We start from the raw sequence: 19,683 nt of genomic DNA on the forward strand, positions 1-19,683 counted from the left end.
CCCCCTCCCCCGCCCCCCGAGTGCACAAATTTTTGTGCACCGGGCCTCTAGTATATATATAAAAGCCTAAGCAACCGGCCGACTGGCCAACCAGCTGGTAGCTATGATGCGCAATGACCACCAGGGGGCAGATGCTCAACACAGGCGCTGCCGAGCTGCAGTGACTTGGCAGCTGTGGTTCTTGGGTGATGCACCCGGAATCAGAGAAAAGGGAGCCTGTTTCTAGGGTTTGTCACCTGAGTACTGCGCTCTCGCAATCCAGGACCCGTCAGGGGATGTCAGAGAGCTGGTTTTGGCCCGATCCCTGCAGGCCAGGCTGAGGGACTCCACCTGTGCACAAATCTGTGTGCCAGGCCTCTAGTATGTCTATAATATGCCAGTAACACATTGTTTTTATTGTAGTAGCTTTGTAATCAAGCCTTGTAGTAACATTTGAAATTGGGAATTGTGAGTTCTCTGTCCTTTTTAAAATTGTTTTGGCTTTTGTGGGTTCCTTGAATTTCCGTATGATTTTAAAATCAGCTTAATTCCTGCACACACACACAAAAAGGCCAGGTGTAATTTGGACACTGGAGTGCACTGAATCTACAGATCAATTTAGAGAGTGTATAGAAATACACTGAATTTTTCCTTTCCAAGATGTATGCCTTTATTTCTTTTTCTTACCTAATTGCCCTGGCTAGAATCTCCAAGTAAAAAGTTCAATGAAATGGTGAGAGTGGCCATGTTCCTTGTCATGTTCCTGATCTTGGAGGAAAAAGTTCTAGTTTTTCACCATTAGTACGTTGTTAGCTATAGGTTTGGTTTTGGTTTTTTTTTAATAGATGCCCTTTGTTAGGTTAAGGAAGTTCCCTTTGACTCCTAAGTTGTTAAGTGTTTTTATCATGAAAAAAATGTTGAATTTTGTCAAATGCTTTTTCTGTCTATTGAGATATTGAACTGTGACTTTTCTATATTGAACCAACCTTATATTCCTGGGACATCCCGCTTGGATCATGCAGTATAATCCTTTTTATATAGTGCTGAATTCAATTTGCTATTATTTTGTTAAGGGTGTTCATAAGAGATATTGGTCTGCAGTTTTCTTTTTTTTTTTTTTTTTTTTTTTTTTTTTGATGTGTTATCTGTTTTGATATCAGCTAATATTGGCCTCTCAGGGTGAGATTTAAAATGTCCTATTCTCTTCCTTTTTTTTTTTTTTAAGAGTTTCTAAAAAATCAGTGTTAATCCCTTAAATATCTGCTACAAATCACCACTGAAGCTATCTGGTCCTGAGCTTTTGTTAGTGGGATTTAAATATATATAATTAATTCAATTTCTTTAATTTTATGAGTTTATAGATTGCCTATTTCTTCTTAATTTATTTTCAGTATTCTGTCTTTCTAGGAATTTATCCATTTTAACTAAGTTATCTAATTTACTGGCATACAAGAGTTCATAGTGTGCCCCTTATATTCTTTTTATTTCTCTAAGATAGTAATATTCCTTCTTTCATTCTTTTTTTATATGTTTTTTTATTTATTTTAGAGAGAGGAAGGGAGAGGAATAGAGAGATAGAAACAGCAATAAGAGAGAATCATTGATCGGCTGCCTCCTGCATGCCCCCTCCTGGTGATCAAGCCAGCAACCCAGGCATGTGTCCTTGACTGGAATCAAACCTGGGACCGTTCAGTCTGTAGGCCGATTCTCTATCTATTAAACCAAACCAGCTAGGGCCATACTTTTTTTTTTTTTTTTTGGCATGTCTTTTTATTTGAAAAGCAGGCATTTTAATGTGGCAACCTAGAAATCAGAATCTCTCATGTCTCCAGGATTTATTATTGATTTTGCTACTGCTATTTGTTGGTTTAGTGACTATGATGAACAGTCTGTATTCTTTATCGTGTGGATCCAGTGAAGTCTCTGCTCGATTAGTTTAGCAGTATCATAATTATTGGGTGGAGATTTCCTTAAATACCTGGAACCAATAAGTCTCCTAGTCTTTGCTGAGGGATATGTGCATGTTGGGGCAGGAATGCAACTCAGTCAGGAAGTTTACAACTTTGCTCCAGCCTATACATCCTGCTTGTACTGAGCCTCATGTCAACCAGAAGTGAGAGATTATGATCTTGGTCTCCAGTGGTGCCTTGCATCTAGACCAGGACACATATTGGTACCAGCAGATGCCCACATTCTTTTAATTGGGCACCTGGACCCTGTTGGGTTCCTTGATTTTCTTCCATGGGAAAAACAGCAAGCCATGAGGTGAAGTACAACAAAAGGACGTCTTCCCTGTGCCAAATGATGAATTAGAGAAAAGAAGTATCTCAATAAATGAAATAACTGAATCCCTGGGAGGGTTTTCTGTGGAAATACTGTCACATATAAGGAAGATTTTATTACAATTACTGACAAGATCCTCAACTATTAGAAATCATGGACTGGTGGCCCTGGACCAGAATCATGACTGACTGCTGAATTCTGAAAACCAGAACTTTGGTTCAGCATATAAATTTGACAGAGGCCTTGATTTCCAGTTTATAATTGTAAAAAGTGTACACATTTAATTTTGCTGTAAAATATGATCACTAATAATATGCAATAAATACTTCCTTAAGGAAAGGAAAAAAGAATTTTTTTTAAATTATAAAGAGCAGCCACTGAAGTAGGGGAAAGAAGGAAGGAATGGCTAGCTGCTAGCTGTTTTGAATATTACTGATGGAGCAAGTTCAATGAGGATAGAGAAATGCTCATTGAATTGGTTGAAAAGAGACATTTCAGTGCAGTTAATGAGATAATGCAGAAGCCAGACTGAACTGAGTTGAAGAGTAAATGGAAGATGAGAAAGAAAAGACACTACGTATAGACAATTTTTCTTAAAATGTTTCCTTCCCTTGGCTTCAGTGACACTTCCATGGTTCTCGAACCTATCTGGTTATCTTTTTTTCAGTCACCTTTCTTGTGTTATCTTCTACTCACCTTTAAATTCTGAAAATTTCCAGAAACTATGTCATCTAACTCTGCTTTCTCTCTTCCACATAAGGTCTTCGGTTACCACATGTAGCTGTACCTTTTGCTCAGATTTCTCCACTGAGCTCTAGACTTGTGTATTGTATTGCCTATTCAACATCATTAAACTCATCATTCTCCTTCCACTGTTTTTCTTCCAGTGTTTCAGATTCTCTGTAATCTATATTATTATCTTCTCAGTTACTCAAGATAGACACCTGGGAGCTATGCTTCACTTTTTCTTTTCTCCCTTTCTGTACCACAACCAATTCAATAGCAAGCCCTGTCCATTCCACCTACAATTATGTCTCATTTATAGATTGTCTATGAGCCAAGCATCCGAAGGCTCCTTATCTCCATTATCTTTCTCATTAAGGTTCACAAGTACCCAATAAGGATGATACTATCCCTATCTGAAAACTGAAGCTCAGAAAGGTTAAGCAACACAAAACGTAAAAGGCAGAGAGGGAGGGATTTAACACTAATATGCCTTACTCCACACTGACTCTGACCCCCTTACTTAATGTGTCTGAGGCCAAGTCTCCTCAGGAGTAAAATGGACCTAATATTTCCTATCTTTAGGCTATTGTGAAAATTTAGAAATAAACTATGAAGTACATATCCCCAGTACAAAGTATGAATATATCCTTAGTACAAGGTATGAATTCAATAAATGTTAAGTCCCGCCCTGACCGGTTTGGCTCAGTGGATAGAGCGTCGGCCTGCGGACTGAAGGGTCAAGGGTTCGATTCCAGTCAAGGGCATATACCTTGGTTTCAGGCACATCCCCAGTTGGGGGTGTGCAGGAGGCAGCTGGTCGATGTTTCCCTCTCATCGATGTTTCTAACTCTCTATCCCTCTCCCTTCCTCTCTGTGAAAAATGAAAAAAATATATTTTAAAAAGTAAAATAAATGTTAAGTCCCTTACACTCTTTTATTCCTTCCTCTATACCAGTGTTCTCAACCTTCCTAATGCCGTGATCCTTTAATACAGTTCCTCATGTTGTGGTGACCCCCAACCATAAAATTATTTTCGTTGCTACTTCATAACTGTAATTTTGCTACTGTTATGAATCGTAATGTAAATATCTGATATGCAGGATGTATTTTCATTGTTACAAATTGAACATAATTAAAGCATAGTGATTAATGACAAAAACAATATGTAATTATATATTCAATATGGTTTTTCCGGTGGTCTGAGGCGACCCCTGTGAAAGGGTTGTTCGACCCCCAAAGGGGTCACAACCCACAGGTTGAGAACCGCTGCTTTATACTGTTTCTGGTAGGATCACAGAGCTGAACAAAGATTGCTCTGTGCCTTCAAGATGCAAATAATTTAAGGAGACAAAATGAACATACACAAAAAGTGATATCCTTTATAATAAAAGCCTAATATGCAAATTGACCAAACAGTGGAACAACCAGCCGAACGACTGGTCGCTATGATGCATACTGACCACCAGGGGGCAGACGCTCAATGCAGGAGCTGCCCCCAGTCCCCAGTCCAGCCAAGGTGGATGCCAGCGGCGGCCCCCCAATCACCCCACCAGCCGCCCTACAGAGGGAGGTGACCAGCGGCAGTGACGGGTGGAGTGGCCATCAAGTGGGCAGTGTCAAGCCAGCCAAGGTGGGTGCCAGCGGGGGCCCCCCAATCACCCCACCATTTTCCCCACAGATCAGGTCTGATCACCGGCCAGGCCTAGGGACCCTACCCATGCATGAATTTTGTGCACCGGGCCTCTAGTAATATTATAAGACGGTAGAGAACTAAGTGATATATTGCATAGTATAGGCTCCTTTTAATAGAATTTCAGAGAGAGAAGAAAGTGCAATTGGGAGATTGGGATGGGAGTGGGCTTTTGAAAATATTTAATAAGGGTATCAACAAAGAGGGGCAGGATATTCAGAAAAAAAGATACTGATTTAGAAAGAAGAATAACATGCTTAAGGCCAGGGATTAGAACAAAAGGTACTTATTTTTTTCTACATCAAAGTATTTTTACTACTAAATTTCCTTGTTACAGTTTAAGTTCCCAATGGAACAAAGGAAAAATTGAGCACATTATTAAGACCAAATGTCCTGGCAGGCAAAGCCATCAATTAAACTGTCTACCGCCTCCTCAGAGAAGAGAAACAAGCCCCAGACTCTGACCCAGAGCAGATAAAAATAACTCAGATGCTGGAGTGTGTTCTGAGAATAATACCACACGGTCAAATTGGTCTAATGACGTCAGTCACCTTTTCCAAGCTTTCATCTCTCGGTTGCAGCTGCTAAGTGCTAAGATGGACAAATGTCACCATTCCTATGTCCAAAATTTCCTTTGATAAAAATACATGGAGACTATCAATACTAATATGCCCACTAAGTCTGGGGCTTGAAAGTTTTTATTTTCCAGAACCTGTTCAGTGAACCAATTTGGCTTCTATGACAAAAAAATTGATATATAATTTGCTCCATATTTCAGTAGAACTTCTAGATAGTAACATCATAAAATATTAGAAGTGGAAAGAAACTTAAGGATTATTTTGATCTTATTTTATTAATGAGGACATAGAGGCCCAAAGGGGGGAAATGATAAATTCAAGGTCAAAGGGATTGTGCAGGAGAGGAAGGGTTATGAGGATGACCAACAGACCCTGGAGAAAAGTAACATAGGGCCCCTGTTAAGAATAGTAATGAAAAGTAAGGGAAAAGAAAAAATAGTATAGAGCTATTCTCAGAGCTCCAATAGTTCTTTGATACTGATAAGAAACCTAAAGATTATTCCAGAGTCACCTCACCTCAAACTTTGGAACAATAGCCCTTTTCCCAATTTCCTAAGTGTTCCAGGTGGTCAGTCAATAAACATTTACTGTGCACCAACTATGTAAATATAGTCCCTTACTTCAAAAAGCCTACAGACTGGCTGAGGACATAAGAAATAATACATGAGAGGGCAATACAACAGCACTTGGAGGGCAGATGAGGTGGGGTAGCCAGTCTTGTCCTCACCACGAGGCTGCAGCAGGCACCAGTGTTCATGAAGATATTCATTCATCAAGGATACAGCAGTGGCACATGCTGCCAGTTCCAGACCAAGTTCCTGCAGAGCTGGAGAACCAGCCTGAAAGGCAGCAGTTTGAAGAAACAGTTCGAATTCTAAGTAACCTTTATGCAGAAACACAGAAGCTTGAGAGTCAATCATATTTTGAAGCATGTTTAACAGCATACACCATCTTCTTATGCATAGAAATTCATTATGAAAAGATTCTCAAAAAAGTCTCCAAATACACTCAAGATCAAAATGAGAAAATATATGCTCCCCAAGACCTCCTCCTGACAGATCTCATTGAAAGAGATCTGAAATTACCATTTAGGAAGACAGAGGTATGAGCTGTGGAAGATAAACCATAAATTAAAGATCCCAGCTCCAGCTCCATCAGCCCACTGGCTGATCACAGAGTGTCCCCTACCTCCTCTCTAGAGTATCATTCCTTTGTATCTGCTGCCAGAGCCACAGTGCCATTTACTCTAAAGACTTTCTAAAATTCCACACCTGGAATGACCTCTAGTCACTCAGCATCCAATTTGTGTCTTCAAATTGTGTAGGTCTGTAATCTTTTGATTGGTTTCTAAGAAAACACAATTAAGCGTTTTAATTTTTTATTAAAAGCCATTTTACTTTTTGTATTCTATCCAAAATACAATGAAGTATTTAACTTTTTAAATAAAATATTCAGTTGGTCAGCCTAAGTTTATTTCTATCTGCTACCAATACCAATGGTTCTCATCATACAGCCCAGGTGGCTATTGACTTCAAAGTCATATCTTTGCCAGTGTCCAGTCTTATTCCCCCAAATTAATAAAATGCTTTTCTCCAGAATTTCAGTGAAGGGTAGGCTGTATCTGTGGTTTTGCTAATATATCTCCCAGATTTCAAAGAACTACATTTCTCAATGACTCGAATCTTAAAGATCTATTTCTGCTGTTAAGTTTCTCAAACTGAAGGTCATTGGAAAAAATAATGTATGATGTTATTTGTTTTATTATAGCAATTATCTATATATATAAAAGCCTAAGCGACCAAATGACCAAACGACCGGTTGCTATGACGCGCACTGACCACCAGGGGCAGACGCTCAACATAGGAGCTGCCCCCTGGTGGTCAGTACGCTCCCTCAGCCAACCTCCTGCAGCTGGCCAGCTAACCTCCCGCAGGCCCTCCTCCCAGCCTACCAGCACCACCCTCCCCTCCCCTCCCCCTTCGGCCCCAATTGCCGACCAGGCTGAGGGACCCCAGCCGGTGCCGAATTCGTGCACCGGACCTCTAATTCCTAATAAAGCAGTATCTAATGCAATTTCCAGTTATTTTTCTTTGGATAATTTTGTTATTATTGCATTATCTTGAATGTTGGGAAGATGTGGTATATATTGCTTGTTCCTTACAAAAATAAGTAAGCACAATGAAGTGGATGGTAAACCATCAAACACATAAAGGTCCCTCCTGTGTTGCTGAAAGTATAATAAGTAAGTGTAATAAATATTTTAAGTATAATTTTGTTACAAGTATAACTTATGAGAAAAATTTGATAAGAATAATACTGCATATTGCTAATTTTTTTCATATTGCTAATTTTTAACCATCCCTACTGGAAATAGGTTCATAGACTTCACTCATATACAGTATTCAATGCACAGAAATCTTATGATGAGTTAAAGTATAGAAAGTTAAATGATTTCCAACTAAAACTCTCAAGTCTGAGTCAATACTTCTAGTTCTTCTTTGGGCTGTATGTTCTTAGTACTGGAGCTTCTTATGCCCTTTATTCATCTTTGCAATTTGAGAGTACCATATTTGGGAGAGAGTTAAGAAACATTAGGAGGAATGAAACAGTTAAAAATTTTACTTTCAAATATATTGTAGGTGCTAATATTGAATTTAATCTTTCAGATTCAATTTCTTTTATGGGTCTGTTAGTTACTCAATAAATCCCATAGGTCTGTGTAATATTTTAATTGTATAAAACTCCTTTGTTACTACATAGCCTATAATAACATGTCTGTCTGCCTTTTAAATCTGTTGCAATAACTTTGCTGAAATATTAACACATTAGAACTTTTTCTTAAGCAAACAGAAATAAAGAATTATAAAGTAAACATGGATATATACTTAGAATAGCACCAGGGATGTAATAGATGGACAATAAGTGGTTGGGTATTTTTGTTGTTGCAGTGTTGTTATTTATTTTGTGTTTGGTTTTTGTTTGAAAGTAGGTGTGGGAAGGGAAGTGCTGGGTCAAGAAAATGTTGAAAAAATAAGAATAAACGGACTAACTCTTGGACATGAATAGTAAGAAATAGGAGAGCTGGAAACAAATTTTCTACTTCTGAAGTGGTGGAAATTCAATGACAAGGAGGATTGGTCTAGACCTGTGGTTCTCAAACACAGCTCTGACTGGTTGTATAAGAATCACCTGGAAAGCTTATTCAAACAAAAATCTAGGATCCCAATACTGAGGTTCTAACTAAAGAGATCTGAGGAGGAAATTTGGAATCTTTATTTAAAAAAAAAAAAAGTCCTGCATGGATTTCTGATGCACAGGAAGGTGTAATTATTTCTAGACTAGAAAACACTTTAAAGTCTCTTCCAAACCGAAAAACCTCTGATTCCAAGCATTGAATTATGAAGGTGTGATGTATTATCCTTAAAATCCAGGCATTCAAAGATTCAGGAAATTAAAGCTTAGCTAGCCATACTACATGATTTTTTTTTATCCTTACCAGATGATGTTTATTGATTTTGGAGAAGAGGGGGGAGAAATATTGATCAGTTGCCTCTTGTACGTGCCCCAATTGAGGATCAAACCCACAACCCAGGTATTCACCCTGACCAGGGATTGAACCCACAACCTTTTGGTGTACAGGACAATGCTCCAACCAACTAAGCCACCCAGCCAGGGCTCAATTGCTCTCACATTACTTGGGACGCATGTAAAAAAGGAGGTAGATTTAGATATGCCTCAGTGGTGGGATCCAGCTCTTGATCATATACTAAGTATCACTTATCCAAATTTATGTCAATCTGAGGCTCAAGTGCTATCACTAGAGGATGGTTTTCCAAAATAAGAAAGTAGGTGGAATCAGCATGAAACTGGAATGAGAAGAGACTGTCAGGACACAGCGCAGGGTGGAATGATAGGGATAATAAAGGTGAGTGCTCTGTTTAGAAGCCATTCTCAGCACTGCTATGACATTCCAACATAATATTATGACTAGGTCATGAAGAGCAAAATTATCAAATAGATCTCCAGCATCCATTCTTCTTTCTGGGTTTTTCTCTGCCCATCCCTCTCTCCCTGTTTCAGCACTGCCATCATATTCCCTTCCCCAATGCTTTTATCTTGACTTATTTACTGGATCCGCTTTGATATGCTAGAAGTTAACTATTAACAGAAGGGCTGATATTAGAATAAGTGGAAATAATAGAGGCAAACTGTGTATCCTTGCAAGAAACAGTTTGCTTCAGGAGAGTTTCCTGTTACTGGTATATTTAAACAGAGAGGAAAAAGAAGTAAATGACTGTTATCTTACACCACACAAACATACAAAGGTTAATGATTGGAATAACTAACACTCATTCTAGAGAAAAATTCTGAGTCTTGATCCCCTTTTTAGTCTTATACTATATACACACAACATAATAACATATTTTTTCTTTTTTAAATATATTTTTATTGATTTCAGAGAGGAAGGGAGAGGGAGAGATAGAAACATCAATGATGAGAGAATCATTGATCAACTGTCTTCTGCACGCCCCACACTGGGGATCAAGCCCGCAACCCCGGCATGTGCCCTGACTGGGAATTGAACCATGACCTCCTGGTTCTTAGGTCCAGGCTCAACCGCTGAGCAACGCCAGCCGGGCCATAATAGCATATCTTAATTAAGGTCTTTGAGAATGCAGCTAAGAATCATTCAGAAATCATTTATTAAATTTAAAGGGATCATTAATTTGTTGGAAAGAAAAATGCATTTATGCTGTCAAGATCTCCAACTTACATCAGAAATCTATTGTTACAAAAACATGCAAATGGTCTACCAAATCAACCTCCAGATAGCCAACTGATATCTACATATCCTTATAGATACTATAGATAAGAAATTTAAACAAGTGAAGAAATAAATAGGGAAAGTGAAAAAAGAATAAGAATCAAATTCTAGGTACACACACATTAAAAAATGCAGATTCTGATTCAGAAGGGTTGGGGTGGGACTTAGAGAGTATGCTTTTGGGAGGGGAGTATGGTTTTATTTTTTAAACTTATTTTATTGTTGAGAGTATTACAGATGTCCCTGATTTTCTCTCGTCCCCCCGCCCCCCTTCACCCGGCTCCCATCCCACACCAGGTATTCACCTATCTAATTGTCTGTGTCCATGGGCTATACATATCCTATATAATAAAAGGCTAATATGCAAATTGTCCCCACTGGTGGGAATTCGACCAACTGGGAGTTAGATGTGCGCTGACCACCAGGGGATGATGTGAAACATGGCGGGCGTCAGTGATGCCACACTGGCAATGGGCTGCAGTGGAGGTGCTGCTGGCCCCGATGGGCCCAGACAAGAGCAGGACCACTGCGGGATGGTGGAGCAGGTAAGCGGGCAGCACCAGGCCAAGGCAGTTGCAAGCAGGGGCCCCAATTGCCCTGCTGGTCGCCCCATAGATCAGCCCTGATTGCCAAGCCTAGGGACCCTATCCATGCATGAATTTCGTGCACCGGGCCTCTAGTCTATAATAATAAAAGCATAATATGGTAATTGGACCGGACATCCTTCCGGATGTCCTTCTGGATGAAGCCACCGTGGCAGGGGCTGAGGCAGAGGCAGCTGCCGCGGTGGCGGGGGGCCAAGGCAGCTGCCACAGTGGCGGGGGCCGAGCCCCTTGCACGTATTTCATGCATCAGGCCTCTAGTATGCATATAAGTTCTTTGATTAATCTCTTTCTGCCCTCCCTCCCACCTTCCCTCTGAGATCTGTCAGTCTGTTCCATACGTCCATGTCTATGATCCTATTTTGTTTGTCAGTTTATTTTGTTCATTAGATTCTACATAATAATCTCCAGGTCCATCCATGCTGTCTCAAAGAGTAAGAGATTTCTTTTATTTGTTATTTTTTGTTGCTCCTCAACCAAGGATATTTTTTCCATTGATTTTTAAAGAGCGTAAAGGGGGTGGGGGGGAGAAAAGGGGGGGTGGTGAGAGAGAGAGAGAGAAACATCAATGTGAGAGATACTCATGTATTGGTTGCCTCCCACACACACCCTGACCAGGGTCGGGTTCAAACCTGCAACCCAGGTACGTGCCCTTGACTGGGAATCAAACCTGAGACCCTTTGGTGTGTAGGCCAATGCTCCAACCACTGAACAACACCAGCTAGGGCTGCTTTTAAAGTAAAAATCTAGATGATTTTGATGTCAGAGAACCACACTTTGAGAAACTATGCTTTAAAATGCTCGAAATAAAGAATATATGTCAAGTATATTCATATAGTAATTATCTTTTAGTTTTAACTCTTAAAATTACAGAACCAACCTGAAATCAACATAAAATATTGAAAGTAAACTATAATTGAAAAATAAAAATAAATGCATAAAATAAAATTACATAACCAACTCAATTTATATACTTAGTTTATGTATTGTCATATTTTTTAATAAAATCTTCCCTGATTGCCTCATATTAACAATAGAAGGGAGTGGAAAAACCAAAAGACAGAGAGAGTAGAAAAGGTCGGTTCCCTGTAAATTAAGAGTACAAATAGCCCTGGCTGGGCATGACTCAGTGATTAGTGTTGGCCTGCGCACTGGATGGTTGTGGGTTTGATTCCCAGACCTGGCTGGGGCACGTGTGGAAGGCAACCAATTGATATGTCTCTCTCATGTCGATGTTTCTCTCTCTGTGTCTCTCTCCTCTCTCTCTCCCCCTACCTCTCCCTTCCACTCTTTCAAAAAAATCAATGGAAAAAATATCCTCACTCCTTGAGTCAGGATTTAAAAAACTAAAAGAGTACAAATAAAGCTATCAACAGATAAAATGCTAAGAAAAATAAATCTAAATCTAAATTAAAACCATAAATATAAAACCAACTTTCTAAAATCAAACTGCAGGTAACAAAAGGAAAGTAGATTTGGGGTGGTGTGCATGCAATAAAATACACATATGTAAAATTATAATCTTGTACACCTGAAAAGAAAATGATGAACTGTTATCAACCAATGTTGCCAATAATTTTTTTTAAATAAAACTGCAACCAAATAAATCTATAGGCACGTCTAATCCAAGTTGATACAATGTTCAGGGCTAAAATCAACACCACATAAAATATTGAAAATAAAATACCTCCTTGTATCTTGTATTTCTAAATGTTTAAGATTGTTCTGATACTGCTCAGCTGCTGGAGTATATTTGAGACTCATTTCAAATAACTTTACTCATGTAAACAATTTCTCTAAAAATAGGAGATATAAAGATAGCACCTTATTTTCATACCTTATGTTGTCTTCTTAAAATAATCATTTTTTTCTGTTAGAATGAGTAATACAACTGGTCTTTTTAAAGATCAGTTGGAGGAAAAACATTTAATATACACATTTCCATAGAGTTTTTAATATACACAAAGGACATAACTTTTCAGAAGAGTGACCAACTGAAGGATAGATAATATAGACACTGAATTTAGAGAGAAATTAGTGTACTACCAACATCAGCCAATGAGGAAAGTAGGAGTCTATAGTTTGGAAAAAGATCGGGTTTGGGCTTGAATATCTATCTATTCTGCTACTCATTACCATGAGCAACTTATTTAACTTCTATGAGACTTAGTCAAACAGAGGTAGTAATTTTGAATATTAAGATAACATCTGTGAAATGCCCTAGCACAGAGCCTAGCATAGAGTAGTTTAAAAAAAAACAAACACAACTTTTTAAAGGTATATAGCTCCCTTCTTTCTCCTCTCTGCCCACTAATCTTCCTGTTTATTAGTGTGGACCACAGAAGACATTCTTTCCTTTAACCTTTATATTGTAAATAAAGATACAAGAATACAGAAACAAAGATACAGGAAGCCATACCAAAAAAACATATTGCTTAATGAGTTTAATGAATTGGTATAATGCAAACACTCATGTATCCACCATCTAGGTTAAGAAACAGAATTTTGCCTGTGGCCACCCCAGCAGCTCTCCCAGTAAATAGCTTATCCAAATTAACTTCCTTCCTTTCTTCTTTTCTTCAAAAGTAACCTCCATCCTGACATTTATAGTAATCACTTCCTTATATTTGCACCCAAGTGTACATTCTTAGACACTATAATTTAGAGCTATCCGTTTAAAAAAACAAACAAACAAAAACACTGTATGTGTCTCGACCTATGAACCAGGAGGTCAGGGTTTGATTCCTGGTCAGGGCACATGCCCAGGTTGTGGGCTCCATTCCCACTAGGGGGCATGCAGGAGGCAGCCAATTGATGATTCTCTCTCATCATTGATGTTTCTATCTCTCCCTCTCTCTTCCTCTCTGAAATCAATAAACACACATTTTAAAAAAAAACACCGTGTCTTCTAAATCCCTTTTAATCCACAGGTTTGCCACTTCATCTGTTTCTTGTCCTACGGTTCATCTGTTAAAGAATCTAGACCTTTATGTTTTTTTATCAGGAACTCACATCTGCTTATCTCTTTTTGTGATGTTAACAGCTATTGATGTCCAATGCCTAGATACATTAATTCACTAGGACAGGGGTGGGCAACCCCTGGCACGCGTGCCAAACATGGCACACCAGTAACTTTTGCTGGCACGCGAAACCCTCTCTTATAATCTTCCATTTACAATTTTTTTCTTAATATTGACTTTTTTATTTTTCAGATAAATTCAGTGTAGGTGCATCTTAGATAGATAAATAATTTTACATAACAAGTTATCTTAAAGACCATAGACATGGATTGACGAGAGAGGGGAAGAGCAATTTCTATGCCTCTGCCTTAACTCTCCCTGCCTTCCTAGATCCAACCAGTGTTTTGGTTTCATCCTCATACGCTTGTGAATCTTTGTTCTCAGTGATGGATTTTGTTAAGTCTCGTAATAGGAGTAGCCTGACGGATGAAAGTAGTAGCTCGTGCATATCTCTGAAGGTCACAAAATATAAACCTGATGTAAAATCTCTGTCATCAGTGATGCAGCAGCCAAAGTCCCACTGATAATATCAAATGGAGTCATAAAGTTTTCTGTCGGACTATCAGTGTACATGTATACATTAAAAAATAAATGTATTTTTCATCATCATGTGTTTTTGTCGCTCGAATGAATTTTATTATTTCTTCAAGGTTCTTCACATACATACACCTTAAGAGATATCAAGTAGGCATAACATGTTCTCAAAAAATTAGGGTTGGCACGCAGAAGAATTTTGAGTCAGAGATTTTGCTGGTTTTGGCACGCACTCACAAAAAGGTTGCCCACCCCTGCACTAGGAGTTGCAAAATGGTAATACTCAATTTTTTCATTTTATGCAAAAATATAATTATTTCGATATGTCAGCAACCACTAGAAAGGTAATAAAATTCAAAGAGTAAAACCACTTATAACATCAAAAGAACCACCAAACACCAAAAGACAAAAGCAATAAAATACATGAAAGACTTCTACACTGAAAAATCACAATATTAAATTGAGAGAAATTATAGAAACACCTAATAAATGGTGGGATACATCATGTTTATGAACTAAAAGATTCATATTGCAAAGATGTCATTTCTCCCAAAGTTGATCCACAGAGTGAATGCAATCATAAAACCTGAGCAGGTCTTTACTGTGTGCATGAAAATCCATTCTTTTTTTGTTTTTTGTTTTCCTTTGAGTTTCTTCTCTTCATTTCTATCTTCATAAAAAGAACACAGCTCATTCTTTTAAAAGTTTTCTTATCAAATGTATGTATCTAAAGTATGTTTTCTGCAAAACTGCACCTTTGCTGTATCCCTTAAGTATTACTACATAATGTTTTCATATCATTCAGTTCTAGGTATTTTAAATTTGTTTTAATTATTTAGCAGTGTGTTTTTAAATTTTCAAAATACATGGGTAATTTTAAAAATTCATCATTTCACATTAACTCCTAATTTCATTGAGTTGTAGTCAAAGATCGTTCTTTATAATATCTATTTTTGAAATTTTTATGTGCTCTGAATTGTTCCTATCAATTTTTTAAAATGTTCCATGTATTGAGAAAAATATGTATTCTTACACTGTCAGATATAAAAATCTATATATCCAAATGATCAAGCATCAAGCTTTTAAATTTTTAATTCTGCCTTCCTGACCTATCAATATTAAACTTTTCGATAGTAATATAAGATGCTAGAAGACAGAAGCAATAATTTTCTAAATTTTGGAGAAAAATCACTTTCAATCTAGAAATCTGTATTCTACTACACTGTACTAGTAAATCAAATGTATGAAAAGAATAACAATACTTTTAAACATGCAATTTCTCAGGAGGTTGATCTATTAGGCACACTTTCTTGAAAAACTACTGGGATATGTGCTCCTGCAAAGTGAGAGAGTAAAGTAAAGCAAAAGGGAAAAGTGGAATCCATGAAACAGTAGCTACTCCCCAGGAGAGCAGGAAAAAAAAAAGTTCAAGGATTAAATAGGCCTAAATAGCAAACAGTACAGATTGAAACAAAAACATATTTCTGGGAGGGAGATCTCTAGATAGGGCATGGAAGAGGAAGAATTGGTAGATTTTTCAGATATTGTTAGCAACTGATTGTATCAGACACATCTCTTGCTCCTTGTTAGATTCTCTCAGTTTTACTCATCCTATCTTCAGCTGCCACCACAGTGATTCTGTGTGGGTTCAAATAGTTCTATCTCCTCCCACAACTTCCAGATTCAGATGAAGTGTCACACTACAGAATGTAGAATCATGTCTCCCTCCAGATTACCAGACACATTTGATGATACAACCATGAAGGGTAAGGGGGGAGCTGTATTCTTCATGGGGCAAGTTTTAACCACAGGGAGACAGACAAAACCCTGGAAGTAAACAGATAAAATCCCTTCCCCTCTTTCCAATGGACTATTCTAACAATTTTCAGTACAGCCTGTATGAAAATGTCTGAGTGGGTGAGTAGGTGAACCTGCCATATGACCAGCTCTTATCTCTTCAAGGCTTGTTGTGAACAGTGGCCAGTACAGTAATGCATCATCTCACATTTGCTTCCCATTCTTCCTGCCTCACTTCCTTCTACCCTCATTCTTGCTGTCCTGGGATTACACCTCCCAAAAAAGGATTAGCATTTAATAACTGCTCAATCGCTGTTGTCTAAGGAACATGGACCAAGTCATAGGTATATAATGGAGTCTGATGAAACATTATAAAATTTTTCAATTTAGAATTGTAAAAATTATTCAAGGAAAAACATCGGAATACTATGAACTCCAAGGGGGAAAAGTTGTGTAAGGTTAGCATTGTAATCATAATACAATATATCATCTAGCTCTGCAGAAAACAATATTTACATAATTCTAATAATGTAAACACTAATCATTGATATAAGAACAAATTGTGGAATAATTAAATTTGATGGATGGAGAGTAGAGGAGGAGTGTGAGAACTAAATTTACCTCTATCGGGTAATAAGAAAAAAGGACCACAGATCAAAATCCTATTCCCAGCTCTAAAGTAATTATTCAATGTGTGATGTTGTATAAATTGTCTAATTTACCTTTGCCTGAGTCTATTCATTTGTCAAATGGGAATAATACCTGACATGCCTTTTGTAGCCAAGTTGTTGCAAAGGCAAAATTAAGCAATATGTGTGGAAGTGTGTTGAAAAAAGAGAAAGGTCATCTTTCAGAATAGGCATGGGAACCATCAGCAAGTTCAAAGCAGCATTTTGGGGTTAAAGGAAGAGAAGTGGGAGATGAGTCCAAATCCCCTAACCTACCACTTTTTTGAAAATCTGCAGACTAAACTGCAGGGACCAAGCTAAAAAATTCAAGAATGTGATGATCCTTTGGCATTAAAACCATATCTCTTTTCCCTAGGAAGGTGGAAGACAGGACCAGGCCTAGCTCCTATGGGTAATCTTGATTAAAATAACCTCCTAACTTGTTTTCCTGCCTCTATTCTCCCCATCAATCTATCTATGTACCTTAGTATTCCTAACATAACTCTTTATCATGTTATCTACAGATCAGGGACATATAAACACAGGTCCTTCAATTTAGGTTCTATATCCTCTCCATAAGTTTGTATTAGTTTCTCTAGTCCATTCAGATTTTGATTTGTCTTGCCCTCTTCCAACAGCCAACTTAATTTTTTTCTTAGAAGTATAACAACAATTTTTTATAAAATTGATTTCAGAGAGGAAGGGAGAAGGAGAGAGAGAGAAACACCAATGGTGAGAGAGAATCATTGATTGGCTGCCCTCCTGCATACCCTACACTGGGATCGAGCCTGAAACCTGGGCATGTGCCAGAACCAGGAATCGATCCGTGACCTGGTTCATAGGTCAGTGCTCAACCACAGAGCCATGCCAGCCAGGCTAACAACAATTACTTTTAACATTTGATTAAATTCTACCCCATCTTTACAAAGCTTGTCTGCCTCAGACAATGCATGAGTTCTTAAGAACAGCAAGCATGTCTTTTACTTCTCCTAAATGCTAAGCACAGTTCTAAACAGGTTGCAGGTATGAAGAAAGAAAGAAAGAAAGAAAGAAAGAAAGAAAAGAAAAGAAAGAAAGAAAAGAAAGAAAAGAAAGAAAGAAAAGAAAGAAAGAAAGAAAAGAAAGAAAGAAAGAAAGAAAGAAAAGAAAGAAAGAAAAGAAAGAAAGAAAAGAAAGAAAGAAAAGAAAGAAAGAAAAGAAGAAAAGAAAAGAAAGAAAGAAAAGAAAGAAAGAAAAGAAAGAAAGAAAAGAAAGAAAGAAAAGAAAGAAAGAAAAGAAAGAAAGAAAAGAAAGAAAGAAAAGAAAGAAAGAAAAGAAAGAAAGAAAAGAAAGAAAGAAAAGAAAGAAAGAAAAGAAAGAAAGAAAAGAAAGAAAGAAAAGAAAGAAAGAAAAGAAAGAAAGAAAAGAAAGAAAGAAAAGAAAGAAAGAAAAGAAAGAAAGAAAAGAAAGAAAGAAAAGAAAGAAAGAAAAGAAAGAAAGAAAAGAAAGAAAGAAAAGAAAGAAAGAAAAGAAAGAAAGAAAAGAAAGAAAGAAAAGAAAGAAAGAAAAGAAAGAAAGAAAAGAAAGAAAGAAAAGAAAGAAAGAAAAGAAAGAAAGAAAAGAAAGAAAGAAAAGAAAGAAAGAAAAGAAAGAAAGAAAAGAAAGAAAGAAAAGAAAGAAAGAAAAGAAAGAAAGAAAAGAAAGAAAGAAAAGAAAGAAAGAAAAGAAAGAAAGAAAAGAAAGAAAGAAAAGAAAGAAAGAAAAGAAAGAAAGAAAAGAAAGAAAGAAAAGAAAGAAAGAAAAGAAAGAAAGAAAAGAAAGAAAGAAAAGAAAGAAAGAAAAGAAAGAAAGAAAAGAAAGAAAGAAAAGAAAGAAAGAAAAGAAAGAAAGAAAAGAAAGAAAGAAAAGAAAGAAAGAAAAGAAAGAAAGAAAAGAAAGAAAGAAAAGAAAGAAAGAAAAGAAAGAAAGAAAAGAAAGAAAGAAAAGAAAGAAAGAAAAGAAAGAAAGAAAAGAAAGAAAGAAAAGAAAGAAAGAAAAGAAAGAGAAGTTGACACTATAGATCCCCTTGACTCTGTCCTATGAGGTCATCTTAAATTCCTGTTAATTCAGAAAACTATAATTTTTTTCTAAAAATAGCATGTGGGATTTATTATTTATGTTATCCTCCGAATGTGAGCTACTTTTATTGAGAAGATACTTAAACAATCAAAAGTAGGATTCTTGTCCAGACTTTTCTAATGACTTGCTGTATTCCCTTTCACACAGCACTTACCCTTTTGCTATTCTCCTTCTGAATCTGTTTTCTCTATTTTTCTAATGAAGAAGTTAGATGAGATAACTCCAAAGATCTACAAACCTATGAAATCACTCCAAATTGGAGCCATCACTGTCAAGGAATCTACACTAAATTAAGGGAGTAATTTAGGATCTAAATCAAAGATTCTTGCAGAGAATTATAATCATTAACAGTCTAACAACTGCTAAGATTGGTTTGTGTTGTGCAGGTCTAGTGCCCGCTTGGAACTCTCCAGGGTACTGATTCTATCTCTGCCTGGTACTAGTATATGCCCTTCCACTCCTCTGGAAATAAGCTTGTTTCCAAATTTATCAACCACCCAGACAAAGGTGTGGCATAAATATGTGTACTGCTCAATGTATATACAAGTGAACAAAAGAGAAGAGTGTCATAAAAGAAAACATCGCAGGACTGTAAAACAAAATGATCCAAAACAGTTTTTATTCAACATGTATTAGCCACTTCACAGGAAGTACTATACCATTTCCTATACAATCCCAAAGCCATTTATAGCACTCTGGTACCAGACTCGAACCTAGGTATCTCAATATTCAATCTAATTTTCATTCCACAATCCCTCTCTGCTTCTCTTTTGAATCCCAATGTCAAAGTTTCCAAAGTTATACTCAGCCAGTAAGAATTCACTCTTACATACCTTAAGTGTTCAATAAATGTTGAATGATAAATATAGAACCACTAGAGGCCC

General features: G+C 37.2%; 1 protein-coding gene and 1 pseudogene across 1 annotated transcript in view; one reads left to right on the forward strand and one right to left on the reverse strand.

Moving 5' to 3' along the window:
* The window catches only part of SYN2 (synapsin II), a 119,021-nt gene that overhangs the window by 93,281 nt on the left and 6,057 nt on the right, over positions 1-19,683 (reverse strand). The gene's annotated exons all lie outside the window — the stretch shown is intronic.
* LOC102248835 lies at positions 3,625-6,378 on the forward strand (annotated as a pseudogene).

The sequence above is a fragment of the Myotis brandtii genome, unplaced genomic scaffold (genome assembly GCF_000412655.1).
Source record: "Myotis brandtii unplaced genomic scaffold, ASM41265v1 scaffold312, whole genome shotgun sequence".
Lineage (NCBI taxonomy): Eukaryota > Metazoa > Chordata > Mammalia > Chiroptera > Vespertilionidae > Myotis > Myotis brandtii.